Source organism: Orycteropus afer, unplaced genomic scaffold, assembly GCF_000298275.1.
Source record: "Orycteropus afer afer isolate SDZICR_OR568_19922 unplaced genomic scaffold, OryAfe1.0 scaffold00012, whole genome shotgun sequence".
Lineage (NCBI taxonomy): Eukaryota > Metazoa > Chordata > Mammalia > Tubulidentata > Orycteropodidae > Orycteropus > Orycteropus afer.
Genome location: NW_006921599.1, coordinates 3,298,680 through 3,313,865, shown reverse-complemented (window position 1 = coordinate 3,313,865; position 15,186 = coordinate 3,298,680). Strand labels below are relative to the sequence as shown.

Below are 15,186 nucleotides of genomic sequence, written 5' to 3'. Positions count from 1 at the left end.
TCCGAGGCAGTATCACTACGGAAGTAGGATTGCCCAACCTTCCTTCCGAGGAGTGGCTGGTGGATTTGAACCGCCAGCCGTCTGGTTAGCAGGCACACACATATATGCCATTGAGTCGATTCTGACTCACAGGACCCCGACTGGGTTATTAAGGCTGTAAATCTTTATGGAAGTAGATTGCCTCATCTTCTTTCTGCAGAGCAGCAGGTGAGTTTGAACCACTGTTCTTCTGGTTAGCAGCCAAATGCCTTACCCACTATTCCATGAAAGCTCCATATAAATATATACATAAATTGAAAAATTAAGAGACACAAGATGCCAGGATCATTTCTGCAGATATTAAAACCATAATTAAAATGACTTTGCCATTGATGAACTACAGGGGACATCTGAATGACCTTGTAATAGAACTGTAATAAAGTGAAAATTTCATTAAAGACCTCTGCAGAGCTTTAAACAAACAACAACAACAATAACAAACCCCAACCCATGGTCATCAAGTTGATTTCAAGTCATAGATATTTAATCAGAGTAGAACTACCCCACAGAGTTTCCAGGGCTGTAAATCTTCACAGGAGTAGACTGCCTCATCCTTGTCCTATAGAGCAACTGGTGGGTTTGAACTGCCAACCTTCTGGTTAACAGCTGAATGCTTTACCCACTACACCACCAGAGCATCTCCTGCATAGCTTGGGAAAAATAACCAATAGCCAGTTTCCTATTAAAAAAGAAAGAAAACACTTTCAATCATGACAGGTACCTTATTAAAAAGAATAACAAAATATTTTCTATCCTTTCTCTACCTAACCAAGAGAATACTAAAAGAAACCAAGTGACTTACATAAATGGAAAACTATGCAATGCTCAAGGAGCTCTGGTAGCATAGTGCCTAAAGGCACTTGACTGCTAACCAGAAGGCTAGGGGTTCAAACTCACCAGCCACTCCTCGGAAGGAAGATGGGGCAATCTACTTCCATAGTGATACTGCCTTGGAAACCCAAGGAGGGGTCACTATGAGTCACATCCGACTCTATAGCACATAACAACAACAACAACAATGCAATGCTCATGGATAGGAAGACAAAACACTGAAAATGTCAATATTACCCAAACCAATCTACAAATATAAGGCAACCCTGATACAGGTTCCATCATCATTCTTTAAAGAAATAGAAAAACTAATCATCAATTTTCTATGGAAAGGAAAGAGACTTCGTATAACCGAAGCACTACTAAGGAAGAAAATTAAGTAGAAGGCCTCACATTTCCTGATCTCAAAACCTACTACCAACAGCCACAGGGCTCAAAACAGTCTGGTATTTAGTACAAGGATAGACACAGAGACCAAAGGAACAAAATTGAGAATCCAACAGTAAATCCATCCACTGTGGACAGCTGATCTTTGACAATAGGCCAAAATCCATGTAATGAGGAAGACAGTCTCTTTAACAAATGGTGCTGGCAAAATAGGATATCCATTACCGGCAAAATGAAAGAGGATCCATATAAAACACCATATATAAAAACTAACAAAGATGGATCGAAGATCTATGTAGGGGTAAACTTAGGAGCCATCATACATGGCATAAATACACTATCAAACATACCTAAAAATGCACAAATGGCAGAAGACAAATTAGGTAACTGGGACCTCCTAAAAATGAAATATTTATGTATTTCAAAAGGCTTCATCCAACAAGTAAAAAGAGAACCCACAGTCTGGGGGAAAAAATTGGCAATGACATATTAGACAAGAACCTAATCTCTAAAATTTGTTTAAAAAAATATGAACAGCTCAACAACAAAAAGAAAAAAATTTGTTTAAAAAAATATGAACAGCTCAACAACAAAAAGACAAACAATCCAATTAAAAAAATGGGCAGAAGACATGAATAGACACTTTACCAAGGCAGACATTCAGGCAGCCAACAAACACAGAAAAAAATGCTCACAAACATGAGGCATTAGAGATGCAAATCAAAACAACAATGAGATACCATCTCATCCCATCATTAACAGCAAAGTTTTCAAAAACAGAAAACAACAACTTCTGTAGATGGTGTGGAGAGACTAGAACACTCATATACTGCTGATGAGACTCTAAAATATGCAAACACTTTGGAAAACTATATGGAACTGTTAGCTGGGGGGAGCTCTGGTTCAGCTGTGTACTGCCTTGAATAATCAAAGACAGTCAAAGCAGAAGCTTATGCTTGAGAGATGTTATCTGGGGAGACTTCAGTTTAAGCTGCACACTGCCTTGAAGGATCAAAAACAGCTCACAGCAGCAGCTTGTGCCCAAGAAAGTGTCCTTCTCAGTTCTGGTGCAAGGAAAGCAACACCCCAGTAGCAAGCTCAAACACACACAAACTTTATTATAGCAAAAGTATACTCTGAAAGAAACTGAGAGAGGGCAGCTTCTCAAGAGTGAGAAGAGTGATCTATTAAGCAAAAGTACACTCTCAATGGGGTAAGAGAGCGGGCTACTCCTAAAAGGGGAGCTGCAGTGAGCTCTGTACACTCTTCTTATGTTATCTAAATATCAGGAGCTGGATTTGGCCAGGACCTGCTGGTAAACTTCCTGATTTTCTTTTATAAATCCCATCCTTTCTTCTATTTTCTTTCCTAATATAAGCTAATCTTTCTGGTTCAGCCATTTTAACCTTCCCACATACATCCCAGATTGCCCATCGAAGTGTCAAAATCATAATACATATTTATTTTAATTTCATGCTAATGAGAATCTAGGTTACTTCACAGTCATCTTGTACACAACTGCACATGGCCAGATGGGGAAACCACCTAGGAAAGTCCCTTTTGTAATTTTAGCTTTTTGTCTTCTTCTGATTGGTTGCTCTATGGTCAGCTCTCGTGGATGGTATTGTAGGAAGCTTAAATCTGGGGCCCACTGACACTGAGAAGCCAGAAGAGGTATACACAATTGACCCACTTCCCCTCAGAGGTTGGAAACCCAGAGCAGGACCAAGGGTCCATTTACCGATTCTGACTGCCTAATAGAACTTCCTTAAAAAGTTGAAAATAAAAATACCATATGATCCATCAATCATACTACTAGGTATATATCCTGGAGAAATAAGAGCCATGACACAAATAGAAATATACACACATCCATGTCCATTGCAGCATTATTCAAAATAGCAAAAAGATGGAAACAAATTAAGTGTACATCAGCAGAGGAGTGGATAAACAAACTGGTACATAAACACAATGGAAAACTTAACAACCTTAAAGAATAACAATGAATCTGTGAAACACCTCTTAACATGGATGAACCTAGAGGAAATAATATGCTCAATAAAATTAGTCAATCACAAAAGGAAAAATACTATATGAGAACACTAATATTAAAAGTCAACCCAAAGTTTTCACACAGAGACATTCTCTGAAAGTTACCAGGGGTGGGAGGGGAAAGTAGGATAAATCACTAACTAGAGGGTAGGGTAGAAACATATTAACTTAAGTGAAGGGAAAGACAATATACAATAAGGAGGAGGTCAATACAGAATGATCAAGGCAAAAGAAGTCACTGGGAGGAGCATAAGAATTCAAGGAAATAGGAATTCCGGTAAGATGGTAGAAAAGGCAGACAAGCTACACAGACCCTCTTCAACAAAGAAAAGAGAAACAAATTGACACAGATAAAGAAGATAATCCTGGAGCCCTGAGCTTTGAAAGGAAGGATACAGAAGTGGATTAAACACCAACTAGTAGAAGAACGTGAATAAAACATGAGTGAGGAGATAAATGGAGCTATGGACTGTCAGCTGTCCTGATGGCACAGACAGCCTGAATATTTCCAAGTAGTATTAGGACCTGAGAATTAACCAAAAAGTGGGCACTGCTCACCAAGGGCTGCCTGGAGTACTGTACAGGTAGCTGATGACTGAAAAGGGAAACAGCAAATAAGAAGACAAACTGAGCTGTGGACTTTCAGCTGTCCCGAGGGCATAGCCATTTTGAATGTTCACAAGTAAAGGTGGGTGTAGCCATCTTAAATGTTTCAAAGAGGCAGCCATTTTGGATATTTAAAGTGACAGCACTCTAGTTCAGATTCCAGGGGCCTAAGATTAGGCTCTGCTTAACAAAGACAGCATGGACATATGGGGAGGTGACGACTACAAAGGACAGGTGATGAGTGCCTAAGTGCTGCCAACTAACGAATAGAGGAGCACAGTATTCTGCTTACTCACATACATCCAAACAAAACAAAGAAAATTAAAATCTTGGGTGAATCACCAATGTACAATCATCAATTAAATATAAGCACAAAAATGTCACAGTGTCTCAAAGACAACAGACCATCACAGTACACACAAAGAAGCAAGATAAACCAGAAGAAACAAGGGATCAGGATACAGAACCAGAACACATACCAGAGCAAGAAGCAGCATTGAAACTCCCTGATAAAGAATTCAAAAGAATAATATTTTGCTACCTTCAATGAATTGAGAGACAGATCCAGGAAAACACAGAGAAAACCCTAGAACAATTTCAGAAGACAATACAAGAACAAAATGTCAAAATAAATAAAAAACTAGAAATGAAACAAAATCTACAGATAGAAATCCAGATGATTAATACTAAATTCTCAGAAATACATAACATATTGAACAAACAAAGGAATAGAACTGAATCAAAGGAAAAATGAATTAGTGAGATTGAAGGCAAATACCTCAATACTTCTTTGGAAAGGGATCAATCAGAAAAAACTTCAAAATAAAATGAAGAAAGTCTAAGGTTCATGTGTGATACCATCAAAAGGAATAATGTATGTGTAATCAGAATTCCAGTACAGGAAGAGACAAATAAAACCACAGAGAAAATTGTCGAAGATTTGTTGGAAGATAATTTCCCTGGTATGTTGAAAGATGAAAATATATCCATTCAGGAAGTCCAACGAACCCCAAACAGGATAGACCCCAAAAGAAAATCACCAAAACACATCATCATCAAAGTCACCAAAACCAAAGACAAAGAATCCTGGAAGCAGCATGGAAAAAACGAAAAGTTACCTACAAAGGACAACCAAGAAGACTAAGTTCTGATTTCTTGTCATAAACCATGCAGGTGAGAAGGCAATGGGATGGTATATATAAAACCCCGAAAGAACAAAAATTTCCACCCAAGAATTATACCCCTGTCCTTCAAATATGATGGTGAAATTAGGACATTTCCAGACAAGCAGAAATTAAGGGAATTTTTAAAAACTAGACCAACCTTACAAGAAATGGTAAAGGGAGTCCTTTGGACAGAGAACCAACAACAGCAAACCAACACCGACCATTAACACACATGTTGACATAACCCAGTCATGGAAATATCCAAAGTAAATAAGCGTACAAGATTGTAAATAGGGAATCAGAGACATCAATTGACAAATAAGGACAACTACAAACCAAAAAGAGGGAAAAAACCGTGTAGTTACAGAACTTCTAAATGGTGAGGAAGTCAAGACAATTCCAAGATACAACAGACTGTTCTAAACTTGGGAAGAAAATTATCACAGGGTAACCTCAAAGAAGGCTGGCGGTTCAAACCCACCAGCCACTCCTCGAAAGGAAGATGGGGCAATCTACTTCCATAGTGATACTGCCTCAGAAACCCAAGGAGGGGTCGCTATGAGTTGGGTCCAACTCGACGGCACACAACAACAACAACCACCTCAAAGAAAAACGATAAACCTTCACATCAAAATAAAAAAGAGGTCAAGCGCAAATATTTAGCAAATACAAAAACAATAGCAATGAAGGAAGTGATAACATGATTCATAAAACGAGCTCAGCACAGAAAATTATATGGAATGAAGAAATCAGATACACCACACACACAAAAACACAGCAACAAATTCATACTTGTTAATAATTACACTGAATGTCAATGGATTAAATGCACCACTCAAGAGATGAAGAGTTGGAGAATGGATAAGAAAACATAACCCATCAATATGCTGTCTATGAGAGACGCACCTTGGAGAGAAAGATCAAAACAGACTACAAATCAAAAGTTGGAAAAAGATGTATCAAGCAAATGGCAACCATAAAAGAGTAGAAGTGACAATATTAATTTCTGATAAAACTGACTTTAAGACAAAAACCACCATAAGAGACAAGGAAGGGCATTATATAATGATTAAAGGATATATTCAACAAGAGAAGATAACCATAATAGATATCTATGCCCTCAATGAAAGAGCCCCAAAATACATAAATCAGACTTTAACAGAATTGAAAAGACAAAGAGATGACCCCAGAGTCATAGTAGGAGATTTTAATGTATCACTTTCAATCAAAGATAGCACTGGAAATAAATAAACTCAACAAAGACATAGAACTAAACAATACAGTCCACCAACTTGACCTTCTACCTATCTACAGAGCACTTCATTGAGCAATAGCACAATATACATTCTTTCCTAGTGTACATGGAACATTCTCCAGGGTAGATCATATGTTAGGCCATAAAGTAAACCTTCATAAATTTAAAAACATTGAAATACTGCAAAGCATCTTCACAGATCTCAATGCTATAAAATTACAAATCAAAAATAGGAAGATCAACGAAAAAAGACAAAATGCATGGAAACTGAACAAAACCCTCCTTGAAAATGAACAGGTAGTATAAGAAATAAAAAATGAAGTTAAAAAAATCCTTGGGTCAAACAAGAATGAAAGCATAACATACCAAAATCTTTGGGACACAACAAAAGCAGTGATCAGAGGCCAATTTATAGCAATAAATGCATACATCAAAAAAAGAGGAGCCAAAATCAACACCTTAACCCAACACTCCAAAAATTAGAAAAAGAGCAGCAAAAAAAGCCTACAGTCACCACAAGAAAAGAAATAATAAAGATTCAAGCAAAAATCAATGAAACAAAAAATAGAAAGAGAAAAAAAATCAACAAGACTAGAAGTTGGTTTTTTTAAAAGATTGATAAAATTGACAAACCATTAGCAAATTTAACAAAGAAAAGAAGGAGAGAATACAAATAATATGAATAAAAAATGAACTGGGCGATGTCACAACAGAACCAACAGAAATTAAAAGGATAGTATCAGGATACTATGAAGAACTGTACTCTAACAAATTTGAAAATCTAGAAGAAATGGACAGATTTCTAATTACTTACCTAAACTAACACAGACTGAGGTGGAACATTTGAACAGACCCATAACAAAAGAAGAAATTGAACAGGTCATAAAAAAATTATCAACAAAATGGATTAGAAATACCATTTGACCCAGCAATTGCATTACTAGGTATGTATCTGCAGTGTAGTAAATTACCTGGTATGGCTTTTCTAGCCATAATCTTTGTAACTCCTACTTTGCCATGAGCATCTGAGTAGCTGATTATTAAAGTTATCTACCTGGTGTATTTATGCTGAACCAGCACGAAGCAATCTGCTGGGAAGTTTGCTCTCTCTCAGGTGCATAGAATTCTGATGTTCTGATTGGTTAGTTGCCAGGCTAAAAAGGAGCCCTCCTAGAGGCAGAAAAGGTCTTTCTGACTGAGGGCTGAGAGAAATGCACTGCTGAAAGAGACACGCTGCTGAGAGACATAAAAGACACACTGCTGAGGGAGACGTGAGACACACACACTGTTGAGAGACAGCCGATAGTTGAGTGAGATGGCCAGCTAAGAGAAGCTGAGCTTGTTGTTATGTTACTGAGCTTGAATCACACCTTGTTTCTTCCCTAATAAACCCTATAATCTGTGAGTTCTGCATGGCCACTGCAATGACTTTGTTGAGCCCAGCAGAGACGTAGTGAGTGGGAGGAATGGTTGGGGTCAGGGTTGGTGAAAGGGCTGGAGGAAGGCAGTATATCTGGCTTCGTAAGAATAGGCCTTGGGCTGCTGATAGTGACTCTGTCCTCCTCTTATGAGGTTAGAGGAGGTCAAAAGATGTGGTTTCCTTGTCTCTTTAGCAATATCCTACAGAAGTGAGAGCCAGGACAAACACTGTTATATGTACACCCATGTTCACTGAAGCTCTATTTACAATAGCAAAAAGATGGAGACAACTTAGGTTCCCATCAACAGAAGAAGGATAATCAAACTATGGTGTATATCCACACAATGGAATACTATGCAATACTAAAGAATAATGTAGAATCTGCAAAATATGGCATAACATGGATGGAGGACATTATGTTGAGTGAAATAAATCAATTACAAAAGAACAAATACTGTATTATTTCATTATTGTAAAAAGTCAAGGAAAGGCTTATATTGTTGGTCACAAGAGGTGGGAGGGGAGAAAACACTGCAAAATTTAAAAAAAAAAATTTAGAAGAAGTAAAGGCAACTAAAGTAAATACTATTACATACACAACCCCGCATCAACAGTAATAGTAGTCTATGAGTGGCTATATGGTTAGACAAGCGATCTATGGGAAACTGAATGGGACTATATCCACAAATACAATAGGTTTCACAGAGGTTATTTCTACACATGTAATTATGTAGGCTGCAAATATATTTAAGTATGTAGTAGAATATAGAAGAGTCACAGTTATGAATACTTAGCCATAACCAAACACCTTGAAGGAATGAGTTTTGGGGCCTGGGGGCTCAGGACCACAGTCTTAGGGCACATCAAGGTCAACTGGAACAAAAACAATACTCCGTGTATCCTACTTTGTTCCTTATCCTACTTTGGTGAATAGCTTGTGAGTGGCCATCTAAGGTGCAACGACTGGTGTCTCCTTATCAAAAGTAAAGAACAGGGAAGAAAATCAAAGACAAGTAAAGAAAATCAAAGATGCATGGAAATAATTAATCCTAAGGATTAACTGGACCATGTAAACCCCAACACCTCCATCACCCTAACACCAGAAGAACCAGATGGTGTCCGGCTACCACTACCAACAACCCTGAGAGGGATCACAACAGAAGGTCCTGGATAGAGTGGGAGAGAAATGTGGAACAAAATTCAAAATCATAAAATTGACCAGGCTTACTCTGGTCTGATAAAGACTAGTGGAATACCAAGACTAGGGCCCTTAGTCACACTTTAAGCCTAGAACTGAACTCACCTCCATAGCTCAATTTATATCCAAACAGCAGATTAGCCTATAAGGTGAATAGTAACACTAGACAGGTATACAATCCTTAGAACAACTAACCACAGGAGATCAAAAGAACAGCATTTGCCCAGGGATAAAACTCAGAGGACAGGAAGGGATAGGAAAGGATGAATGGAAATGGAAACACAGGGAGGAAGTGGGAAGACTGCTGTTACAGTGTAGGAATTACAGTCAATGTCACAAAACAATAGGGGTTTGAATTGTTATATGGAAAACAAATTTTCTCTGTAAACTTTCACCCAAATCATAATAAAAAAGTTTTAAAAGAAACAAAAATGTTACTGGTGATTTTTTTAAAATTTTTTTTATTTTAAGAGTTTGTTTTACATTCAACACTGCTTGTACATTTAGTTTCACTCCCCATTTACCAAAAAATATGGAATGCTTCACGAATTTGCATGTCCTCCTTGCACAGGGACCATGCTAATCTTCTCTGTATTGTTCCAACTTTAGCATATGTGCTACCAAAGCGAGCACTGGTACTGGTGATTTTAACTCATAGCAACTTCACATGTGCCAGAGTAGAGCTGTGGTCCATATAGTTTTCAACGACCGATTTCTCAGAATCATATCACCAGACCTTTCTCACAAGACACCTCTGAGTAGATCTGAACTATCAACTTTTCAGTTAGCAACCATATTCTTAAATAATTACAGTATCCAGGAACTCAACTCTATCCTCTAGGAACCACTATCTTTTTCTCTTCATTGCACTTAAATGTGTTCATGTTTAAAAAGTTTGGATGGAAATTTCCTCAGAGGCTGCATTTTTTCAAGGATACAAATTTTTTCAAACAAGAAAGAATCTCTTCACTGTTCAGCCTTCACTTTTCCACCACAAAGCAAACAGAACTCACTCTCTAGCCTCACAACATGTATATATACCCCAGTTAAGACCCAAAGACACCACTTAGAAAGGATTCTACCTCACCCCACCCAAAGAGGACATGATGAGCAAACACTATGGAGCTCTGATGACGCAGTGATTAAAGCATTTGCCTGCTAACCAGACGTTTGGTGGTATGAACCCATCAGCCGCTCTGTGGGAGAAAAATGAAGCATCTCCTTCCATAAAGATTTACAGCCTTAGAAACCCTATGGGGCAGCTCTACCCTGTCCTATGGGGTTCCAATGAGTTGGAATTGACTCAATGGCAGTGGGGTTAGGTTTTATGGGGTTTTTTTGCCCCTCCAACAAACACTGTATTTCTTTCCCTGCTGCTGTCCAAATGTTTCTAGGATTTTTTTCTCTTAATGACAAGTTTGTAGCAACAACTCAAACAACATCCTTGAATTTCAATGTATCATGTTTCCTGTACCATCCAGTGATAAATCAGGGCATCTGCTAGCACAAACAGGATTACATCCAACAAAGAGTAATGTCCAGAAAGTGCTATAAATAGCCTGATTTAAAAAAAAAAACAAAAAACTGGTCACCCCTTGAATGAGCTATTTGGCATTTGTGAACCTATCAGCAAAGAAGGAGCTCTGCTGGCATAGTGGTTAAAGCATTGGACTGCTAACCTAAAAGTCAGCGGTTTGAATCCACCAGCCACTCCACAGGAGAAAGATGAGAGCTTACTTCTGAAAATATTTACAGCCTTTGAAATCCCTATGGGACAGTTCTATTCTGTCCTAAAGAGTCCCTATGAATTGGAAAGGGCTGGATGGTAGTGGGTTATCAGCAAGGGGTTATCCAGACAGATCACTTCAGGGACATGGAAAAGTTGGGAATACAGAGCCTGTCTTTGAAATAGCAATGCTTGCAAGTACTTTACCTGCCCCAATGTATGAGTTTCCTTAATATTATATAGCAGCCAATGTTGTAGTATGAAAGACTGAGAGTCCTAAGCAATGTAGCTGGCTCATTTTTATTTTCACAGTAACTGTATACCTCTTTTAACTAGCACTTTTAAATATTCTGAAAAAGTGGTTTAACACTACACACATAAAACATCTCAAAAATGAATACAAACAGTATGGCTGAAGTAAAGTGATCTGAGACTACTGTTAATGCCATTTGTTTGTGGGTGGGCAATAGAGGGGCTGTGTTCTTGCTCTCAACAGCAGCTTTCATCATGTCCATGAAAACTGAAGACTTTTGCAATCTGAGGAGCTGCTGAACTGGGTGGCCTACTGGGCAGAAGGAAGTGTTAGAGTAGTGTGGCGTCCACCTTGCATTCGATGTTTCTATCCGATAAAACAATTTTCAATGCTACACAAAGAATGTGGAAATTATCCAACAATATTATTAATATCACACACAAGTAAAATAGTGCTGAAGATAATTCAAAAATAATTACAGCAGTATATTGACAGAAAACTTCCAGGAATGCAAGCTGGATTCAGAAGTGGACATGGGATAAAGGATATCATTGCTGACATCAGATGGATGCTGAAAGCAAAGAATACCAGAAAGATGTTTACTTGTGTTTTACTGACTATGCAAAAGCATCAATTGTGTGGATCATAACAAATTATGGATAACATTGAGAAGCATGGGAATTCCAGAACACGTGATTGTGCTCATGATGAACCTATACATAGACCAGGAGGCTGTCATTTGAACAGAACAAGGGGATACTGCATGGTTTAAAATCAAGAAGGGAGGGCATCAGGGTTGTATCCTTTCACCATACTTATTTAATCTGAACAAATAATCTGAGAAGCTGGACTATATGAAGACCATGGCATCAAGATTGGAGGAAGACTCATTAACAACCTGTGATACACAGATGACACAACTTTGTGTGCTGAAAGTGAGAATGACCTGAAGCATTTACTGATGAAGATTAAAGACTACAGTGTGCAGTATGGATTACATCTCAACATAAAGAAAACGAAAATCCTCACAACTGGATCAATAAGCAGCATCACGATAAACAGAGAAAAGGTTAAAGCTGTTAAAGATTTCATATTACTTGGTTCCACAATCAACACCAATGGAAGCAGCAGTCAAGACATCAGACAATGTAATGCACTGGGCAAATCTGCTGCAAAAGACCTCTTTCAAGTGCTGAAAAACAAAGATGTTTCCTTGAAGACTAAGGTGTGCCTAACCAGAGCCATGGTTATCTTCCATTACTCACATGCATGTGAGAGCTGGACAATGAACAAGGAAGACCGAAGAAGAGTTGATGCTTTTGAGTTGGGGTGTTGATGAAGAATACTGAATGTACCATGGACTGCCAAAAGAATGAACAAATCTGTTCTGGATGAAGTGCAGCCGGAATGCTCCTTAGAAGTGAGAATGGCGAGACTTCATCTTACCTACTTTGGTCATATTGTCAGAAGGGAGCATTCCCTGGAGAAGGATATCATGCTTGGTAAAGTGGAGGGTCAGCCAAGGAGAAAGCCCTCAGCGAGGTGGAGTGACACAGTGCCTGAAACAATGGGCTCAGGTATAGCAAGGATTGTGAGGCTGGCACAGGACCGGGCATGTACAAAACAACAAAACATTGTCTGGTCCTACATCATCTTCACAGTCTATGGTACTCTCCAGTCCACAGCTGCAGCCACTGACTGAGTGCCTTCCAACCCAAGTGGGCTCATCCTCCAGCACTACATGGGACATTATTCTTTCACGACACACAAAGTTGTAGTAGTGTAGTACCTTGGGGGAACATTTACTGTGAACAGAACATTTATTTTACACTTTATATTAACTCTGCCCAGTTTCACTTATTAATATTAATAGTATAATATTAGTTATAACTTGTTTCCACATACACTAGCCACATACACCAGGACAGGAATAACACACAGACAGAATGACTACATTTTGAAAATCATGGGACCAGAAAAGGACCTAACTTGAACGGCACTTCCTGATAATAAAGCCATTTCAAAGATGTCTTACAGCCCACTGCCTGCAGTCAGCAGTAAGCAGCTTTAGAGTTTGCATGGCCCACCTAAAACAATGGATCTAACATGAGAACTAAAGATTCAACCCAGCATCCATCTTGAAGAACACTGACTCCATTCACATACCTAGCCTGAAGAAAGCTGAGGTTTATCGCAAGAAGAATATCGTTGTCCTGTAGTCTTGTTTCACTTCCGTGACTTGCAAAAAGGTCAGGGTCTTTATGAGTAACCTGCCTGTATAAGAGTTTTGAAATCACATACCACACAGCCCCAAAATCATTATAAAAACCATTAGCCTGTAAGCCTGAGGGAGACACACTCTGCGTTGCCTCTGGCCCTGTATGTTTCCACCGTTCAAGGTTACTACCCTTCTATTAAATTTCTCTCTGAATCGCACCTGACTTTCCAGTTATTATTTCAGAACTCAATCAGAGACAGGGTTTTCACTACCTACTTTGCAGAAGTAGATTTCCAGGTCCTTCTTCCTAGTCTGTCTTAGTCTGGAAAATCCGCCAAGCCTGTCCACCAGTTCAGCATTCACTTCTACTCTATAAAGCAAACAACTCACACTCTAGTCTCACAATTTGTATACACCACAGTTAAGACTCAAAGATACCACTTAGAAAGGATTCCATCTAGCCCCAATTAGGACCTGATGAGCAAACACTAAGGAGCTCTGGTGATGTGGTGGTTAAGGCCCTGCATGGTGTCCACCATGGGTGATCCTGCTGATATATAAAATACTGGTAGGACAGCTTCCAGCATCATACCAACACAAAGCCACCACAGCATGACGAACTGATAGGCAGGGGATGGCTCAGTCTGATAGGGACAATTAAAACGTCTTTTCTATGGAATGATACATTTGTATAGCCATAAATCAACTGATAACAAACATTTATGACTAAATGCAAATGCTTCTTCAAGTATGGAATTATTATGCAGGAGGCTCATAATTAAATGCTGTTCTTGTTGTTTTCATGTGCCCTTGAGTCAGACCCGACTCATAGTGACCCCTCCCTGGGTTTCCGAGGCAGTATCACTACGGAAGTAGATTGCCCCATCTTCCTTCCAAGGAGTGGCTGGTGGGTCTTGTCTATGTTTCCTATTCCATTCCATTGATATATATATATATATAATATATATATATATATTATATATAATGCCTTCTATGGTGCCAAATACTAAACTAGGTATTCACGCATTAAATGGAACAAAGGACCCATCTACCCCACTTCTGCTCTCAACCCTAGAAAACCCAAAACAAAACTCATAGCCATTGAGTCATTTCCGATTCTTAGCAACCCACCCCTCCTTGGGTTTCCAAGGTGGTATCTCTACTCTACAGAAGTAGATTGCCCAATCTTCCAAAAACATAAATAAAATTACCTTGTTTGCTTACAGTTCTGGGAGGTTGGCACATGAAAAGATACAAGATAAATTTTAAAAGCACAAGTTGACATTTGATTGAGGCTGCTGTTAGGAATCAACACAACATTTGACACGTAAAGGGAAATTACCTGGGCATCCCATTCAGAGGAAAGTATAGCTGCCCTACCTCACTTGGCTCAAAATTCCTGAAAAATCCATTACCTGATGCAGTGACATGAAAAACCTTGTGTTCTATTATTTATATATTTCAGTCATCCAAAGAATAAATCTTATCAAAGACAAACACAGCCTTTAGTAAAAATTTTTAAGAGATTTCATGATTTTTGTTACTCTACTTTGGTGGTTCACTAGTAGAATAAACATCTACCATGAAGGAGACCTGGATTCCATTCCCAGCCAGTACACTTTCTACACAGCCACCACTCACACATCTGTTAGGAGAGGCGGGCATTTTCCTGTGATGCTGAACAGGTTTCAGCAAAGCATCCAGAGTTAAGACAGACTAAGAATGTCCTGGTGATCTACTTCAGAAAATTAGCCAATTCATAACATACTATAGAAGACATTGTTCCACCTCCTACTTTGGCGAGTAGCAACTGGGATCTTAAAACCTAGCAAGCTGCCATCTAGATGCAACTATGGGTCTCTCCTCGTCCAGAGCAAAGAAGAATGAAGAAAACCAAAATTAATGGAAACAATTAGTCCTAGTGACTGGTACACCATCTGATCTGCAGCCTATACGACTATGAGACCAGAAGAACTAGATGGTGCCCGGCTACCACTGTCATCCACTTGGAAGGGGATCTCTGTGGGAGATCCTG

At 38.8% G+C, this 15,186-nt stretch overlaps 1 protein-coding gene and 1 non-coding gene across 2 annotated transcripts in view; both read right to left on the bottom strand.

Annotated features, from left to right (window-relative positions):
- SYCP2L (synaptonemal complex protein 2 like) overlaps positions 1 to 15,186 on the bottom strand; it is a 91,707-nt gene that overhangs the window by 13,261 nt on the left and 63,260 nt on the right. The gene's annotated exons all lie outside the window — the stretch shown is intronic.
- Positions 9,481 to 9,587, bottom strand: LOC122151167. Its single transcript, XR_006164017.1, has one exon. It is a non-coding gene; the product is annotated as a U6 spliceosomal RNA (small nuclear RNA).